Here is a 20,393-nt window from a genome sequence, read left to right as displayed (position 1 = left end):
GCGCCAAGCCAAGATGGGGACCTGCCCCTATCCCATCCCTCCCAGTCACTGGTCTGTATTCTCCTCAGAGCCCTGGCACACTTCACAAGTCCCTTCCCAGCACATTTTCAGCTCCTTTTCTTCTTTGGCAGCACATCCCCCACCTTCAATAATTTCTCCTGTAGCTCACACGCCCAGTGCCAGGGTTAAGCCCTCAATTCTAGCAGACAAAGCCCCATACCTGGTGCCGTTATTAGCAAAGAAATGTTCAAACAGAAAGGAATAGGGAGCGGAGCCAAGCAAGCATCAAACGCACCAGGCCTGCAGGCTGTTTACATGCCCTTTGATTTAATTGATTAATTAATTAATTTGGGTCCAGTTTAATTTTCTCCCTTATTGAGCTTTGTGTCAGTGTTACAAGTAGGGGCAAAGGCATCAGACCCAGTTTCCAACCCACTGGAATATTATGGGGTGAGCTTGAGCAGCAAATGCTCTATGGGGCTGTGTCCTAGGCAGAATAGAGCCTGGGAAAAGAGTAAGCTCAGAGGGGAGAGGAAGGATGGTTTTGTGGAGAAGGCATTGGGTTGGCCCTCAGCAGATCAGAGATCTATTCCTGGCTCTGCCACAAACTCCCTGTTGGCCCCTAGGCAAGTCACTTAGGCCCAGGCCATCAAAGGTATTTAGGCACATCACTCCCATGGATTTACAAGGACTCTTGACATCTCCAGAGAAATGCTTTCAAGCCACAGTGCTGGTGGAATCCAAACACAAAGTTGCCACTGGAAAAATTAATTAAACCTCCAGTGATTGCAAGGGGAGTTAGGTGTCTTTGAGGACCTTAGTCTGTCCCTCTGTCCCCCAGTCTGTAAAACAGGACTAATGCTCCTTATTAGTTGGGGGAGGACACGTTCACGAGTGTCTGTGAGGTTCTGTGACACTGCGGGGGTGAATGTAGATACGGGTAGCGGGAGGCCAGCGGAAAATGGAGCAGAGAGAAAACAAGGATGAGAGAAACCAACAAAAATGCAACCTAACTAGCAGATATTTACTGCAGTAACGGAACCCCACGTGTCAGCCCAGCTTGCGTGGGAGGAGTTCCCCAGCCTCCAATGCAGCATTCTCTTTAGCTAGAACAAACATGGTTTAAAAATTGAATCAGCTGGGGGAGAAAAAACAACCACATGGGTTTAAAATACAGGCTGTGGAAGGTCACATATTCTAAGGCAGAGCAGAGCTGGAGATGGTCATAAAGCCTTGAGCTCTTCCGCCCCCAACCCCCTTCACTGTGGTACTTGCACCTGGAGCAGCCACGTTGGCTGGCAGCACGTGGGTGGATAGAAGGCTCCCAGTCTGACGTGAAAGCACTTTGCACTAGTGTGCTTGACAACGTCAGGTGCAGAGCAGCCGAGAATCAGGCCCAAAGTCTTTCCCTTCCTCCCCCCAGCCTAAACAGGTGTTTGCTGGAAAGCTTTAAAAACAGTTTTAGAACCCAGATCATGCCCTTGATCCAAAACCCATGTACCCTGATGGGCGTTTTGCATCAGACTTTCTGTCGGAACCAATTGAGCATGCCCCCAGAGTGGTGCTTGGCACCCTGGCATCCTCAGATGTACTCATGGGATCTGAATGCAACCTTGCCTGCATTCACCATTGGAAAAATGAATTAGAGTCAGACTGCCAGCAGCTTCCTCCCTGTCCACGGAGGTAGGACCATGGGAGTGGGCTGCCTCTGGTGAAGTCCCCACTAGAGAATGGAGTTGTTAATTCATCATCTAATGAACCTGGGCTCGGTTCCCACAGGGAGATGCATCCATTTCTTTCTAGCTGTGCCCTTGCAGCCCCCCCACCCCACACACACACAGTGGATGGCCTCCTTTTGAAACCGCTGCAGCTCCCTGCTCTGTGCAACACGCCGTCTGGGCTAAGGGCTAAATCCTCTCCTTGGTGGGAAAGCACGAAACTCATTATTGCTAATGAGCGCTGCTCCCACAGTGAGGAACCAGGAGAGCATACAACAGAGTGCGATCTCCGCTCTGAGTATGGTGCAACGTGACCTGTTTGATTCTGGACAGCCTCCCTCCCATCCCCCCACACAGATGCCCTGTCACCAATTAGTGGATAGCATGCCATGTTGGTACAGGGCATTGGAGGTACGTGTGGAGTTAATCTGGTACTCTGAGAGTCACAGCAGCACAGTCTAGAGAATAGGGGAGTGCTGGGCAAGCTGTCTCCACAGCTTTCCTCCGGCCCCAGCGGCTATTCCACTCTGTCCCACTGCATCTCTCTACTGACCACATGCTCTTTCAGTCCTAGGCCCCTTATATGGCTCTCCTAGTGCACCCTGAGGTTCTTCCTGCTACTCCAGCCTTGCTAATACACCTCGATCCTTACCAGCTGCAGCACCCTCTGCTATCCCAGTATGGGCCTCCTATGTAGCTCTGACAGTGCAGCTGCAACAAGCCAGCTAGCTCTAGCCTGATCTTCTCCTGACCTTCCGCTGCTGGAGGGGAACAACCAGACACATTTTCACTTGTCAATCTGAAGTCGCTTACCCTCAGGTGAAAGGCTCGTGCAGTAACACCTTTTTAATACTTAGGGGAGGCATCTCGCTTCACCCATTCTGGCGGACAGAGAGGTAGTGTGCCTAGTGGGCTGGGATGCAGGGGACCTGGGCTCTATTCCCAGCTCTGCCAATGACCTGTTGAATCATCTTGGGCACATCACTGCTCCTCTGTGCCTCAGTTTCCCCTCCCATTCTTTGTCTCATTTACTTAGATTATAAACTCTTCTTCAGGGCAAGGACTGTTTCTCTTACCATGTGTCTGTACAGTGCCCAGTGGGGTGTTGTAATAACGATACCTTGCAGTGATGTAACCAGTGGGGTGGGGGAAGCAGGTATTATCCTCATTTTACAGATGGGAATACTGAGCCACAGATTGGTTAACAAACCTGCCCAAGGCCATGCAGTAAGTTTGTAGCAGAGTAAAGAACAGAATCCAGATCTCTTGACTCCTAATCTCATGCTTTAACAACTAAACAATATTTCCTCCCTATTTTAGTGACCAAATAATCTGGCAAGTGCTTCCTGTACTATAGAAGTACTGTATTTAAAGCCTGTGTGCAAACAAAATGAGACCGTCATCAGCACCCTGATGCAATGTCAAGGCACCCCTGAAAGGATAGTGTCACAGGGTCACTTTATAGCTTAAAACATCACCAAGATGCTGCAAAAAAAAATTATAAGAATGGGGGTGGGAGGAGGAGATGATATTTAAGAAGATTTATTCTGCATATGTTCCGAATCAGAGACTCTGCTGAACTAGACACAGGGGACAGGACATCCTCTGGGAAATAAACTTGCCCTCCTGAGTTTGAAAATTCAGTAGCCATAAGAAAGATTTTATTGTAGCACCAAAGTGCTTTACTCACAGTATCTGCAGGAATTGCTCCCCGAACACTGTAATGCAGCTACCTCTGGGGTGTAACATACTAGCTAGTCAAAGTCAGCAATATTCAAATCTACAAGGTTTTAGGAACAAGCAATGAAGAATCTCCAGTGGGATCTAGAAGGGGATTTTCAACATGACCCAAAATGCTACTTAGCCAGGGGTTATTGGTCCTACTGCTCCAATAAATGCCAGGCCATTGTTTGCGACCAGAGCCTCTCAAATATGGACATTAACGGCTGTCCTTTGGGGTAGATGGTTTTCACAAGAGGATGCTCACATTCAATCTCTTGCAGACGCAGTTCATCTGGCCTAAAAATAAAATGGATTTCAAAAGGGATTCTTTATTGAGTCTGCATGTCTACACTGTGGGTATGTCTACACTGCAATTTAATACCGTAGCTGGCTTGTGTCCTGGGCTCTGGGCTCCGGGACCCCGCGAGGGAGAAGTTTGTGGACGATACAAGTGCTTGTAAGTGCTATGGAGGATAGGATTAACATTCAAAATGATCTGGACAAGCTGGTGAAATGATCTGAAGTCAATAGGATGAAATTCAATGAGGACAAATGCAAAGCACTCCACTTGGGAAGGAACAATCAGTTGCATGCATACCAAATGGGAAATGACTACCTAGGAAGGAGTATTGTGGAAAGGGATCTGGAGGTCATAGTGGCTCAGAAGCTAAATATAAGTCAACAGTGTAACACTGTTGCAAAAAAATGCAAACTTCATTCTGGGATGCATTAGCAGGAGTGTTGTAAGCAAGACATAAGAAGTAATTCTTCCGCTCATTTCTACGCTGATTAGGCCTCAACTGGAGTACTGTGTCCAGTTCTAGGCGCCACATTTCAGGAAAGATGTGGACAAATTGGAGAAAGTCCAGAGAAGAGCAACAAAAATGATTAAAGGTCTAGAAAACAGGACCTATGAGGGAAGGTTGAAAAAAAATTGGGTTTGTTTAGTCTGGAGAAGAGAGGATTAAGGGGGGACATAACAGTTTTCAAGTACGTAAAAGGTTGTTACAAGGAGGAAGGAGGTAAATTGTTCTCATAAACCTCAGAGGATAGGACAAGAAGCAAAAGAAGCAATGGGCTTAAATTGCAGCAAGGGAGGTTTAGGTTGGATATCAGGAAAAACTTCTTAACTGTCAGGGTGCTTAAGCAGTGGAACAAATTGCCTAGGGAGGTTGTGGAATCTCCATTATTGGAGATTTTTAAGAGCAGGTTAGACAAACTCCTGTCAGGGATGGTCTAGCTCAGTGGTTCTCAAAGCCGGTCCGCCGCTTGTTCAGGGAAAGCCCCTGGCACGCCGGACCGGTTTGTTTACCTGCTGCGTCTGCAGGTTCGGCCGATCGCGGCTCCCACTGGCCGCGGTTCGCCGCTCCAGGCCAATGGGGGCTGCGTGAAGGGTGGCCAGCACGTTCCTTGGCCCGCGCCGCTTCCTGCAGCCCCCATTGGCCTGGAGCAGCGAACCGCGGCCAGTGGGAGCCGTGATCGGCCGAACCTGCGGACGCGGCAGCTAAACAAACCAGTCCGGCGCGCCAGGGGCTTTCCCTGAACAAGCAGCGGACCAGCTTTGAGAACCACTGGTCTAGATAATACTTAGTCCTGCCATGAGTGCAAGCAACTGGACTAGAAAACCTCTCGAGGTCCATTCCATGCTACAATTCTAGGATTCTCTCCAGCTCTCTAGCTGCCAGCCTGTGCTTCCCAGCGTTATGTTGCCCATTGTGTGTGTGTGTGTTGTGGTTCCTTTCTCGGCAATCAACAGAGGATGTGAGTTGCTACAGCCCCCATCTACAAAACCTTGGCTCTTAAGCTCAAGCTGTAACAGCTTATGCTTGTAGCTCCGGAAATCCCCAGTGTGTTGGCCATCACATTACACCACTGGATCTCTCTAAGGCCAAGCCTGGGCTGACCCTATACGGAGCAGAAATAGCACCAGATAAAGTTTAAAAGAAAGAACTGATTTCACTTTCCTTCCTGAATGAAATCATTCACAGAGGCTGGCAGCCGTCAGCCTCTGCAGTGCCAAAGAAATGAAATGACCCTAATCTTGCTCCAAAGGGCACATAGACCAAAACTACCCATCTGTGCCATGGCCAGGGAAACATTTCTCTTCCCTGAGCGCCAATCCAACCAGGGAGTGCGGCAAGATTCCAGTTGCTGGCCCACAAACCTTTGCTGCAAGCACTTCCTTTGTGATTAGGCCTGGCTGTTTATTCCTCGTGGAAATGAAAAGAGCAGTTTATCACATCTGCCTGGCAGGCAGAAAGTCATCGAGCAAGTGACAGGGAAAGAGAGAGAGAGACTGTACCAGCCAGCTGGACAAAGCTGGGAGAATCAGCAAGGTAATAGAGGTATTTATTAAGGGAGAGAGGAAATTTATATGCCACTCCTGCTTCTTCTGCTTTCAGCCACTGCCAAGGGGAGAGAGGCAGCAGGCAACTCATACAGGTAATAGCCAGGAGTCTGTTTTCTACCCATTTGTCAGTCTGGGGAACATGAAAAATAAAGCAGATCCTGATAAACGAGAAATAAAGTGCACAGAGCTGGGTTGTGCATGTTTCCATGTGGCCCACCCAAAGCCACTTGCATTGACATCATGCCTATAAACCCCAATCTGGGATCAGGACCTCATTGTGTTAGGGGCTGTATACACACGCCCACAATGCACAGAAGATAAAAGTCTACTACCACTACCAGTTAGTGGAGTTACTCCATTAACTTAAGTGGGTTGAGGCTCATCTTGAAGGTCCTGGATTCAGTATCATGGTCACAAACGTGGGCCTTGGTGCTGCTCAGTTTGGGCACCCCTGCTCCAAGGTCCAGCATGCTGTGGTAGAATAGAGGAGATAATTCCCACCTCTTCCCACAGTGACTCTCCTCTGAGCTGCTTTTGCCATGGAGTTGCCCGGCAATCCCAGGGCTCATTGTTGAGTGTGTATAGGAGCAGTAGGTATTGGGACCAGCTGCCTAGACCCCTGCAACACAGTGGGCGAGTCTAAATAATGCAAGCAGCTGGAGACAGCTGCTAGCGGTAGGCGGTGGCTGCAAAGCTGCAATTTAATGTCGTTGGAGTGGTTTAGCGTCTGTAAAACCGCACTTTGGGTGTAAGAATCAAAAAGAAATGTATTCAACACTTGGTTGGCCCTGGGGGGGAAAAAGCATTAAAATGGCAAGAGATTTATCATGTTGGGATCAGTAAACTGTGAGCAGATACCAGGGGAGGGAGGGAGAGAACGGAGGGGGCGGGGGATGAAAGGGGGAGGGAAAGCAGAGGGAGGGGAGGAGAGCAGGGGAAAAGGCAGAGGGAGAAATAAGACAGAAGATGGAGAGAAAACGGAACAAAGAGAGAGAGAATGTGCGTAGGGGAGAGGGAGCAGAGGGGCAGAGATACCATAGACAGAGCAGGTGAGAGAGGAGGTAGGTGTGGGGGAATAGAGAGACTGGCACTGGCAGATCGAACAGGCGGGAGAGGGAACAGGCAAAGAACAGGGGGAGAGGTCAGGGAGCAGGCTGGGGAGGCAGGAGCCAGACATTGAGGACTAGAGAGACAGCAGGGGAAGGGTTGGAGGGAGGAAGGAGAGGAATTGAAGGCTGGCGGGAGCAGATTGGCACTGGGCTATGAATCTGCTCTGAACCATTGGAGACACCTGATGTTTACAAGGGTTTTAAAAGCCCAAGACATAAACAGACCTTTTTTTATTTCTGAAATTACAGGGGGAGCTGCAGCAAAGCGATCAATGTGGATGGAACAGAGAGCAGGAGAGTTACAGGGCCCTGGGCGGGCTGGGCGCTTAACCTAAGTGGAATAAACCTGTGGTCAGACCCAGAGCAATGACTGTTCTTTGCAGTGCAGTGGTAATGACATTGCAGCTCCCCGCAGCTTTTCAGGGATTATCTCTGGGGCAGCCCCGCCTTATTCTCAGGAGTCTGCTAGGTCTGAATCATTCAGGCAATTAGAGCATGCCTGCATTCACAGCCAGCATCAGACCCTCTCATATATAGCCACTGACCCTGCTCAGTGTCTCAGCTGCACTAGAGCCAGTGTGGGAAGGAGCATTGGAAATGCCTGATTCTCTCTTGCATTGCATACTGTACTATTATTTATACATTGCTGTCAACTATCAAGATTTTATTACAAGTCTTAAAATACTTGGTGTCTTTCTTAAAGTACCAGCTCCTGGAGTCATGGGATTAGGTGATAATCCCATCTTTCATTTCAAAATGAAAAGTTGCTCATGGTTGCAGAGAAAAGCTTGAAAAAAGAACTCAAGTGGACCCTAGAAGATCAGAATGCAAATAAAAAACATTTTTTTTAATTTGTGATTTTAAAACCAGTCTCTCGATTTCTGAATGCTTGGGGTTAGCAATACTCTTTACACACTGGGTGTAAAATGCTACCACATCAGCTTTCTCCTTTCACATCATTGGCAGCATTTTACACCCATTGTGTATGGGTGTAATCCAGGGCATGGGGTGCAAGGCAGGAGAGAATTGTGGAGTACTGATGGGGTCAGAAGGATTTTGATTGGGAAATGTCGATTTCACCCTACACACAATCGGACCAAAAATATTTCCATCAATGATGATCAAAATTTACAGATAGGCAAAGTAAGGAAAATGCTGCTTTGGGAACATATTGGGTCCCACCCTCATGTGTACTGATGTCTGCATTAATGGAGCTGGCGCAAAGGCACCATTTAAATAGCTTTAACTTTTTGAATCGCAGCCTTTACTGTCATTAAATTACTACATTTTTACACCCCCGTAATTTCCCTGCAACTGTGAAAATTTAAATGCATAAAACTAGAAAAAAATGCTTAAAACCCATAATTTCACTCAACTGTGAAAATTTAAATTGATGCAAATATTAAAAAAGCTAAAAAGTAAACCGATTGTCTGTTGAAATGATAAAAAAATAGAGAAAATTGAATTCTGCCAAGGCTATGTATTGAAGACTCAGATAAAATTACAAACATTCACTTGAAGCATAAGGGGTTTCCTGGGCCTGCTTTCAGGCTAGCGACTGTAGGAAAGCATGTGATTTCAGCAGTCAGCCTGCCAGGAGCCAGCCGAGAGCAAGGTGGACTGAGCTGTGTCTCTCTGCCTTAGAAAGCAGCCTGCTTTGTCTCTCTCTGGTTTTGGTTCTTGTGTGTTAAGGTTCTGGATTCTAAGAAGTAACGTAAGGGTTACATTGCAACTTTCCAAGAGTGGTATTTTATGTTTGTATGTAACTTCTCTGCTTGCACACCGTGAATGAATCACAAGAATCAGGCCCCAACTGAGGGGTTCATAAGATTTGTGTTTTACAGTCACCTAGAGGCCCCAACTAAGATTGTGGCCCCATAGTGCTGTATAGAAATGGAGTGAGAGATAGTCCCTGATATGAAGAGCTTGTAGTCTGAATAGACAACGGAAGAAGGATCCCCATTTTACAGGGAGGATATGAGGTGCGGAGAGACTAAGCGATATGCCACAGGTCCCATAGAGTCTGAATTGAACCCCGGTTTCCCAAATCCCTCCAGTGCCTTTACTTGCTGGGAGAAGGCCTTCCTCCTTCTCTTAGCAAGAAGGAAAAAATGGACTCCCACTGGCTTGACTAGTTTAGCTAAAGAACTTGGAGATTTTGGGAGAAAACACCAGGGAGTCAAGAAAAGTATTAAGTGCTAATAATTCTATCTTTTTATTTTCAGTTATCCACCTACATGAAAGAGGCTTTTTTTGCTGATGCTTTCCTCCTGGGAGCTGAATGCTGCTTGAATCATCCGTCCAGGGTGACATGTGTAAATAGAAGTAAGGCACTGCCTTCTGAAGCTCTCTGTTGGAGTTGACGTGACATAAGGAGCACAGATGGATGCATTGGGGGAGGGCTGGGAGCATCTCTGGAGGAGATCCCCTCAACCCTGCAAAATGGCATGCATGCAGGTATTTGCTGTTAGCAGTTAAACATGTGTCATGCTAGAGATGCACCTGGTGTCCCCTCCCAGACATATGTACATGCCATCAAGTTCAGAGCCAAATTTCCCCAGAGTTCAGATCTGGCCTGTCTAGTTGTATTGGCAACAAAGAAAACTAGGCTTTAATAAAAGACTAAGAGTCCCTTCTGGGCCCCACAATGACCAGCCCCTCCTAACCCAGTCTGGAGGTGTCTCCTGCCAGCCCCTGTGGCTCGCCTGGCCGTGCCAGCTCTTCCCCTGCTGCCGACTGCTCAGCCATTCTTTAGGGATCTTTGGGAACATCCATTGGCAGCTACATTCACCCCAAACATTTCCAGCTACAAGGGGCCTGGGCAGCTGCAGACCTGAGCAGGGAGTTTGCTCTCCTTGGTAAGGCCTTTGCAAAAGACCTGCCATGGGCACCACGTTCCCTAACTAACCTCAGGCTAGACAGACACTGTACTCTCAGCCCATAACACGGGGCAGCATTTAACTGCACCCCCAGGAGCAATCAGGGACTGAGAGTCATAATTCCCTTCCTGGTTCCCCGTCACATGCCCTTGCTCCTTCTGGCTGGTATGTTGGGAGCAGAGGCAAGGCTCCACCCATCCTTGCCTACGCATCTGCAGGCAGAGGCTGTCCTCCCATGCCTACATGCTGTGCCCCACTCAGGGTAGTTAGGGGACACACTGGGGAAAGTCACAATCTTGCCCTGAATTAGAAGCTTGCTTTGCACCTTGTAAAAGGTTTCACTCAGTGCAGGAGCGCCACCTTGTGGACGGGTCTGTGAATTAGCTTTTGCCCCAACTGGTATTCCCTTCCTTCAAAAAGAAAAGGAGGACTTGTGGCACCTTAGAGACTAACCAATTTATTAGAGCATAAGCTTTCGTGAGCTACAGCTCACTTCCTCAGATGCATATCGTGGAAACTGCAGCAGGCTTTATATATACACAGAGAATATGAAACAATACCTACTCCCACCCCACTGTCCTGCTGGTAATAGCTTATCTAAAGTGATTTCCAGCACAAATCCAGGTTTTCTCACCCTCCACCCCCCCACACAAATTCACTCTCCTGCTGGTGATAGCCCATCCAAAGTGACAACTCTTTACACAATGTGCATGACAATCAAGCTGGGCTATTTCCTGCATAAATCCAGGTTCTCACATCCCCCCCACCCCCATACACACACAAACTCACTCTCCTGCTGGTAAAAGCTCATCCAAACTGACCACTCTTCAAGTTAAAATCCAAGTTAAACCAGAACATCTGGGGGGGGGGGGTAGGAAAAAACAAGAGGAAACAGGCTACCTTGCATAATGACTTAGCCACTCCAAGTCTCTATTTAAGCCTAAATTAATAGTATCCAATTTGCAAATGAATTCCAATTCAGCAGTTTCTCGCTGGAGTCTGGATTTGAAGTTTTTTTGTTTTAAGATAGCGACCTTCATGTCTGTGATCGCGTGACCAGAGAGATTGAAGTGTTCTCCGACTGGTTTATGAATGTTATAATTCTTGACATCTGATTTGTGTCCATTTATTCTTTTACGTAGAGACTGTCCAGTTTGACCAATGTACATGGCAGAGGGGCATTGCTGGCACATGATGGCATATATCACATTGGTGGATGTGCAGGTGAACGAGCCTCTGATAGTGTGGCTGATGTAATGTCACGGCTAACCTGGTGGCTGAACTTTGTGACTTTGTCCTTACCCATAACTACTTCACATTTGGGGACAATGTATATCTTCAGATCAGCGGCACTGCTATGGGTGCCCGCATGGCCCCACAGTATGCCAACATTTTTATGGCTGATTTAGAACAACGCTTCCTCAGCTCTCGTCCCCTAAAGCCCCTACTCTACTTGCGCTATATTGATGACATCTTCATCATCTGGACCCATGGAAAAGAAGCCCTTGAGGAATTCCACCATGATTTCAACAATTTCCATCCCACCACCAACCTCAGCCTGGTCCAGTCCACACAAGAGATCCACTTCCTGGACACTACAGTGCTAATAAACAATGGTCACATAAACACCACCCTATACCGGAAACCTACTGACCGCTATTCCTACCTGCATGCCTCCAGCTTTCACCCTGACCACACCACACGATCCATCGTCTACAGCCAAGCTCTGCGATACAACAGCATTTGCTCCAACCCCTCAGACAGAGACAAACACCTACAAGATCTCTGTCAAGCTTTCTTACAACTACAATACCCACCTGCAGAAGTAAAGAAACAGATTGATAGAGCCAGAAGAGTTCCCAGAAGTTACCTACTACAGGACAGGCCTAACAAAGAAAATAACAGAACGGCACTAGCCGTCACCTTCAGCCCCCAACTAAAACCCCTCCAACGCATTATTAAGGATCTACAACCTATCCTAAAGGATGACCCAACACTCTCACAAATCTTGGGAGACAGGCCAGTCCTTGCCTACAGACAGCCCCGCAACCTGAAGCAAATACTCACCAACAACCACATACCACACAACAGAACCACTAACCCAGGAACTTATCCTTGCAACAAAGCCCGTTGCCAACTGTGCCCACATATCTATTCAGGGGACACCATCACAGGGCCTAATAACATCAGCCACACTATCAGAGGCTCGTTCACCTGCATATCCACCAATGTGATATATGCCATCATGTGCCAGCAATGCCCCTCTGCCATGTACATTGGTCAAACTGGACAGTCTCTACGTAAAAGAATAAATGGACACAAATCAGATGTCAAGAATTATAACATTCATAAACCAGTCGGAGAACACTTCAATCTCTCTGGTCACGCGATCACAGACATGAAGGTCGCTGTCTTAAAACAAAAAAACTTCAAATCCAGACTCCAGCGAGAAACTGCTGAATTGGAATTCATTTGCAAATTGGATACTATTAATTTAGGCTTAAATAGAGACTTGGAGTGGCTAAGTCATTATGCAAGGTAGCCTGTTTCCTCTTGTTTTTTCCTACCCCCCCCCCCCCCCAGATGTTCTGGTTTAACTTGGATTTTAACTTGAAGAGTGGTCAGTTTGGATGAGCTTTTACCAGCAGGAGAGTGAGTTTGTGTGTGTATGGGGGTGGGGGGGATGTGAGAACCTGGATTTATGCAGGAAATAGCCCAGCTTGATTGTCATGCACATTGTGTAAAGAGTTGTCACTTTGGATGGGCTATCACCAGCAGGAGAGTGAATTTGTGTGGGGGGGTGGAGGGTGAGAAAACCTGGATTTGTGCTGGAAATCACTTTAGATAAGCTATTACCAGCAGGACAGTGGGGTGGGAATAGGTATTGTTTCATATTCTCTGTGTATATATAAAGCCTGCTGCAGTTTCCACGATATGCATCTGAGGAAGTGAGCTGTAGCTCACGAAAGCTTATGCTCTAATAAATTGGTTAGTCTCTAAGGTGCCACAAGTACTCCTTTTCTTTTTGCGAATACAGACTAACACGGCTGTTACTCTGATCCCTTCCTTCAGTTACTCATGCTGTGAGCCCTCTCTCTCTCCTCCCCCTCTCCCCTCCCCCCCCCCCCGACTAGGGGTGCTTACTCTTTGTGACTTGCCCCTCTGGCCAGATAAAGTGCCACAGATAAGAGTCAGGTGCCCGTAGAAAAGGTCTTCAGCCCCAGCTCAGGTCCCCATGGTCCGTGCATCTTCTTGGCTTTATGCCACCTTCCCAGGGGCTGGAATAGGGAACCCAGTCCTCCCTCTACACTAGGTTCCTATAACCAGCAACCCAAGTCTGCACAGTCCCACTCCTTGCTGCTGCTTCCCTCGGCTTCTTCCTACCCAGCCTTTCTTCCCCACGATTTCTTTGCGTTGACCCTTCTTTCAGGGCTTGGATCCTGGGCTTATTCTCCCCCTGGGTTTCCTCCTCACGACCTCCCAGAGGATGACCGCAGACTACTTTCCAGCAACGCTTTTCTGCTACAAACGTTCTCTCTTTATAATAACCAGCCTGTAAAGCCTGGCTCTCCCTCTGGGTGTAGCCAGGTACCATAATTGGTCTCTCGGGTCCACACTAATCTATTTAGGGCCCTGTTTTTGGATGCATACCCCATCACTCACCCCACCATTGCTGCTGATCCACAGTAAAGGCTATTGGCAGGCTGGGGAGAGCAGCAGAAATGCTTGCTCAATTCCAATCTGCTCTACACTCCAGAAAAGCAATAGGAGGAAGTTTGCTGTTCTGAACTGATGCAAGAGCTCACTCTCCCGGGCTGGGGTGCAGTGTGGTGCTGCTTCCCTGGGAACCCCATCCGAAGGCAGAGTACTGCTTGGGTTGACCTGCCACCTTGTGGTGCTTGTGTAGCTGCTCAGTGCACTGTGTGATGCAATGACTAATGCGTCCTCACCAGCAGCATTGTTGCTGTGGGCGTGCTGTATCTGAGGAGTCCACATTTGTCCACCAGCATGTGTGTGCGTATCCCATGTCTAGCAATCTTCATTGCTTTTCACTTTGATTCGTATGCACCTTGGAGACATCATTTCACAATCTTTCCTGATCAAATTTTATTTGGATCCGGAGCGCGTGTGTGTCTGAGCTCTTCAAAGCATGCAGGCTGCCGGACGTGAGCTGGACATGGGTCCAAACACCCCCTCTTTTCCCTCTCTCATCCTTCCCCCAGACTCTGGTGAAGTTCTGTCTGGACCAGAGCTGATCGGGGATTTCTCAACAAAACATTTTTGATCAGGAAGGTTTCTTGGGTCCAGGATGGGAGACCCACCCCTGCATAACCAGTAGGCCAGCCCCCCACATCCCAGATGAGCGCCCTAACTGTGTGGCTGTCGAGTCAGCCTCATTCCCTTTTGGGACCAATTACTATTTAATTATTTATACAAAGTGGAATGGCTCCAACAGGAGAAACTGAGATTGAGGAAGAGACTCTCTAGCCCCGTGGGTAGAGGACTCACCTGGGGTGTGCCAGGTTCATGGCCCTGCTCTGAATCAGGCCTGGGTTTCCCACCCCCCTCAATGAGAGCCATAACCACTGGGTTATTAGCTACTCTGGGGTAGTGTCACGGTCTCTCTCTCTGGCTTTTCGTGAAAAATTTGGAAAGGTCCTGCTTATGTCTTAATGCTGGTATCGACGCAGCCAAACTTTTCAGGAAACAGAATTCTTGCTTTCCAGCCAGCCCTAGTCTGGACCCATGCTTCAGACGACTGAATTCCCCTCTCGTTCCTAGCTGCCCTGCTGCAGCTAACCCTGCACTCATTCTACACATAGAACTTTATAGCCTGATTTCCCCCTCAATATTCCATTGGTGTCATTGGAGTTGACTCCTGGTGCAAGTGAGAGGCGGTTTAGACCCTTGATATCCAGGGCTATAAATCTTTTATCAGCACTGAACTGAATATAGCTCTTACCCCAAGGGAATCTCCTTCTACTGAATTGTCTGAATGACGGACAGGCCAGCTGCTCCCCGAGGGTGAATTCCACCTGCTGGCACTCTCCTGAGTATCTGGTTACCATATGACAGGCCTTGTAGCACATCAAAGCAGGGGTGAAGCCAGCCTTGATGGGTAGGAGGCTTCTTTCCCATTCAGCATGATGGGGAAAGAGGTTGTCTGAGGTCAGTTATAAACATTTGATGCCCTGCAGCTGCCTGTTGTTGATATACAAACTACCAGCCTGGGGGCGGGGGATTCATTATCCTCTTCCCACTGCTTCAAGGTGCTGCCAGATGGGTTCTCCCAAAGGGGCCATTTATGAGGCAGAAAGAGAAGAATAGGACTGTGCCGTAGACACAACATTGCTAACCTTTTGGCATCCCGGGGATGCCACTTCTGCCTTCAAACAAGATAAATACTGCAACGTCGTGGGCAATCGGAGGGAAAAAATGTCCCAGCCCACATGAATCCATCATCAAATAAGGGACAGATGCTGTACATCATGGGGCACCAATATAGCCAGCTCTACATCATCATTAGCCATGGGGCAAGAGGAATGAGACAGGAGAGAAGAGACAAGTTTCACAAGAAGGAGGGAGGAGGCATTCAGCTGCTCCGTCTTGCTGGTGTGGCATGGGCATGCTCTCCCCACATCGATCCTCAGCGTCCCAACTCTGAGCTGCAGATGCAAATCAAGTGCAATGCCACTGAAGTAAATGGGATTACACTGGTATATGGGAAGGCTGGGCACTGTAGAAAACCCTCAGACCTCTAGGAACTGTCTCCTATGTCCTGTCCTTTGCCCCCTGCAGAGCTGCGCTGCTCCATAAGGGTACAACAAGTATATGTAATCAGCTTAGTTTTGTAGCAAGGGAGATTCATGTTAGGTATAAAGAAAAACTTTCTACTATAAGGACAATTAAGATCAGGGGCGCTGGAATAATTTGTATAGTGGGGGGGCTGAGAGCCATTAAATCAAAGTGTAAACCCTGTATACGATGGAGACCACTTCAAGCCAGGGGATGCGGCAGCACCCATGGTTAGCTCTGGAACTGGGGTTACCAAGGGAGGTTGTGGAATCCCTGTCATTGGAGGGTTTTAAGAACAGGTTAGTCAAATACCTGCCAGGGATGGACTAGATAATACTTAGTCCTGCCTCAGTGCAGGGGACTGGACTAGATGGCCTATCAAGGTCCCTCCCAGTCCTACATTTCCATGATTGTAATTCATGCACTGACTTACCTCTGTAGAATGGAGCTGGTTGCTTCAAGCTCATCTCTGAGTGCTGTGGAAGCCACAAAGGGCACAATTTGGCTGTTCAGCCTCCAGAAAGTGTTCCATGTGGAAATTCTCTTTAGGCCTCGTCTCCCGCAACTGCTTCCCCATCTCCCCAGTCTCCTTGTGGCAGAGTGAATTGGAGAAGCCCAGCGCCCTTTCCTGTTGAATCCAACAAGAAAGTTGGACCGAGTCCCCGGGTGGGTCCATCCCTGCCCACTCACTCTTGTTACTTGTTAATTGCAAGAGACCTATTCCACTTGAAGGACCGTGAATAAAAGACAGTAGCTAATGACTAAGGGCTGGGAACCATAGTCTCTAGTTAAGCAAAACTCCTGCTGACTTCAATGGGAGTTTTGCCTGCCAACGAACTGCAGGGTCGAGCACTAAATTACACCCAGAGACAGTCACTTCCTCCTTTGGTTATGCTTGCTGTTAAACATGTTTTCCCCTCCCTCCCCTTCTCCTCTTCAGAACACTTTGTGCCAAATGACTCCACATATCCCGCAGGCCTCCCCTCCCAGTCCCTGCTCTCCCTGCCGGAAAAGTGGCTACCTCTTGGATAAGGGATTGTGGTTTCCGAAGACTCACACCTTGTCTTCCCCTCACCTCCCACCCACCACTTCTCTCCCTGCACACACTGTTATGGCAATCCACACGCTCTTCTATCGTTGTAACTTTTATTTTAGGCTGCGTGTGTCTGTTCAGGCAGTGTCCTGGCATGCCATCTTGCATCTGTATATGTATCTGTGTTGGCGATGGGTTTGTGTCTGGTGGAGGGATGTCTGTGTCTCAGGGTGTCATCTCTGTACCTGTTGTGTGTTACGGGATCTGTGTGTGCATGGGTGTGCACCTGTGGGCTTCTCTGCCTCTGCATGTGTCATCTGTGTGCCTGGCTTTCAGCGTGTTGTCACGGTCTGTGTCCGTGTCTGGTGGATCAGTGCTGGGTCATGCCGGGCATGTATCCATGGTGTCTTTGGCGGGGAGGAGTGCATGTGTGTGAATCAGTGCTGTCGTGTGTGTGTGTGTGAGAGAGAGAGAGAGAGAGAGAGACTAAGAAGCAGTGCTGTGTACGCTGGGAACCGGTGTCTTGGGAGGGTGTTTTGGTGCGTGTGTGTGTGGTTTCTCGGGGGGGGCGTTTGTGTGTTTGGTGTCTCTGGAGATTGTGCGTGTGTGTGCAGTGTCTCTGGTGGGGGGTGCCTCTGTGTGCTTGCGTGTGTGTGTGGTGTTGGCTGTTGCAAACCTTCCAAGGGATTTGTGGCTCTGACAGGTTGAATTGTGGGTAAAGTGCACTGCAAATGGGCAGCAAATTGGAAGTCTGGCTCCCCGTGGAGAGGCCATCCATCACCTCTGCACAAGGCTGCAGCTGCCACCATTTGATCATCCCTCCCCAGATTACACAGAGTTCCTTTGGGTCCTCCCATAATTCACATCCCCCTGAGGGCCGGATAGTGTCCCCCTGGCCACCCCAGCGCTTTAATCTCCTCTGGAAGTGAGGCACTTCCTCACTCCCAGCCTTCACCCTTCCTGCCCTGCCAGCTCAGGAAGCATGGCCATAATACTTCAGGGTCGATGGCTTAGGATGAGTGATGGAGCAGGGATGGGAAATGATTACACGGGGGCAGGCTGACCCATTCATACTCCCAGCAGTTTACCTTCCCTGCATGGAGGGGCACCGGGAAACAGATGTGGCTGCAGTCAGCCTAAGACTCTCCAGGTGAGTCCATGCATGTGCAGGTCATTCATGCACACAAGCAACGAGGGGGCTGGCAGGGGAGGAAGGACACTCTGAGCCACAGAGCAAAGTCTCCAAAAACTACAATGCCCCTAAACCATGCCCGACAGCACCTCCTGCTGGGAGAGGCTGGGACTGGAACAGCCAGGAGCTCTCACAACCAGTGCTCCTACACCATTCCTCATGGCATCGCCTGCTGGGAGAGACTGGGACCAGTGCTGCTGAGTGCTCCCCTCACGGCCAGTGCCCCTGCTGGGAGAGCAAGGCCTAGAATGACAATGAGCGGCCCAGACACCATTCCCAATGGTGTCTCCTGCTTCTGTTAAGTTGCTCTAATGTTGGCTCAGTGTATTCTGTGGTGAGAGAGACTAATACATAGTAAAATATGGCTGCTAGGAACTGCGGGGGAAGAACCAGGGGGGGCATCAGCCAGGGGAGAGGGCCAGGGGTCCACCATCACTGGAATTGTTTTGACTGTTTTACCGTGACCCCTAAATTGGTTTGATCCAAATGGGGGTTCTGTTCTTGATGCTTATTAAACTCTAATCTCAATGTCATTCCTCATTGTTACAGCTGGACGCTGGCCAACATATTGAAACAAGAAGAAATGAAAAGACTTAGGAGGTGGCTGAAAGGCTCAGCGGAGTAATCTCTAGGTGGGGAGAGCTGGAGTGACCTGACGTGAGTGAGGAACTATTTCAAGGCTTACTAAAAAAAAAAAAAAAAAAAAGGCCAATTATAAATTGTTCCCTTCTAACAGTGGAAGGTTTAGCAAACAGCAACTGGGATGAAAGTGAATGTGAGGGTACGAGTCTCCAGGAATGTGCCTGGAAGGGGTTCTCTGTAGGGACTGAACTTCTGGTTCTAAAGCACAAGCATCATCAAGCTGAGCAAAAGGACCGTGGGGGTAGCTCGGAGGCAGTAGCAGACTCATAAGACCTCTATACTTGGTCTTGGCTCTAGAGCAGTGGTTCATTTTCAGGCCTCTTCTGGATTCTGCCCAGAAGTTTTAGACTTGAGCGGTATGTCCACACTGCAGCCTCCTTTCGGCGGTGTGTAGAGTACACACACTACGCACACCGCTAGCATGGGACCGTCCCCACTCACGGGGTCCCAAAGCCCGGACCCAAACATCCAGTCCCACAGCCCAAGCCCCACAAGCCTGAGTCAGCTGACATGAGCCAGCTGCAGGTGTTTAATTGCTGTGGAGAAATAACACTTAGGGTGAGGCTACTCCGCACACTAAGGCTCGGTCTGTGGGACCTGGGCTTGTGGATGTGGTGTTCCCAAGCCCGGGCTTGAGCATCCACACTGCATTGTAAACCTGGGTTTTCAATTTCCGGTCCCGGGTATCACAGCTGTGCTAACACATCCATACTGCACTATGTAGACCTTCTGACTTGTGTCTGTGGCTTTATGTACATCCACATGGCAAAATGACAGGGACTTGGACTAAAGGGTCAGTGTCACCCTGTGACAGGAGCCGAGTGGGATTGTCAACCTAATTCCCATTGATTTCAATGGACTTATGAAAACCCCACTAGTTTCCTACGTACCTTTAAAAATCTGGCCTCAGTGACTTGCCCAAGGTCACACAGGATATCTGTGGAACCATCAGAACTTCAACCCAGATCTCGTAAGCCCCACTCCAGTGCCTTAATCACAAGGCCATCCTGGCTCTTAGAATGGGGGCTGGAACAGCTATTCCAGTCCTGAGACCCTATTCAGCTCTGCTAGTACCCCTCACTCCTGACCTCCTGCTCATTCAGCCCTAAAACAGTTCTGCTGATACACCCCAATCCTGATCTGCTTTATTCCCTGCCATTCCGGTCAGGGACTTAAAGCAGTTCTGCCTCTGTGCTTTCAACATGACCTGGTGCACCCCTTCTGCAGAGCAGAATTGTGTAGTCATTGGAGGCTTTATGCTGTGGACCAAATCACCCCTAGAGGACTAGACTGAGACCTCCAAACTCATTCCACTTGTGTTGAGAAACCTACAAGTCTCCAGATATGTGAGATGCCTCCCCCAACTCGCCACCAAGACAAAAAGCTCCAAAATTAACACTGAGAGAGAGACGAGAAGTCTGCAGGAAAATCAATTAATGATAAAACCCTTCAGCAAACACAGGCAATTTTATCATTTTATGCTGCTATCTAAGCAGTAATATATATATGTGTGTGTGTGTGTGTGTGTGTTATGTATATTAAATTACGTCTCCAAGACGCTGGGTCAGAAATCTGTGCTCCTGCAGCCTGCTTTTTAATCTCCTATTAAACACTACATCTTCTGATTGCTTTTGTCAGCTCTCTAAATTTAATAACTGAACTAACCATCTTCTCCCATTGTTCATATATAAATAAGTATTGGATCGATACAGCGCATCTTAAAAAAGCCCCTGCCTTTGAAAAATGAGAGGAGTGAAGCCTTGCCAACAAATGCAAGAAAATTATGACTTTGCACCTCCAACACTGTTTATAACCAGAAAAACCCTTCCATTAAATGTTCTCTGGCACAAAAAAAAATTGGATCAATGAGGACTATATGAGCTTTTATTTTCTGAGCTGGGGAATAGATTGCCTGGGTGTCATTCATCCTCACCTTCCCTACGCTCCATGGC

At 48.5% G+C, this 20,393-nt stretch overlaps 1 long non-coding RNA gene across 1 annotated transcript in view; it reads left to right on the top strand.

Moving 5' to 3' along the window:
- LOC140901347 (uncharacterized) overlaps positions 1-19,270 on the top strand; it is a 64,163-nt gene extending 44,893 nt beyond the window's left edge. Inside the window, exons 2-3 of the long non-coding RNA XR_012155825.1 lie at positions 9,125-9,356; positions 18,349-19,270. This is a non-coding gene — a long non-coding RNA (uncharacterized LOC140901347). The remainder of the gene's footprint in view (positions 1-9,124; positions 9,357-18,348) is intronic.
- Positions 19,271-20,393: the final 1,123 nt, after the last annotated feature.

The sequence above is a fragment of the Lepidochelys kempii genome, chromosome 21 (genome assembly GCF_965140285.1).
Source record: "Lepidochelys kempii isolate rLepKem1 chromosome 21, rLepKem1.hap1, whole genome shotgun sequence".
Classification (NCBI taxonomy): domain Eukaryota; kingdom Metazoa; phylum Chordata; order Testudines; family Cheloniidae; genus Lepidochelys; species Lepidochelys kempii.
This window is presented reverse-complemented; position numbering and strand designations above follow the sequence as displayed.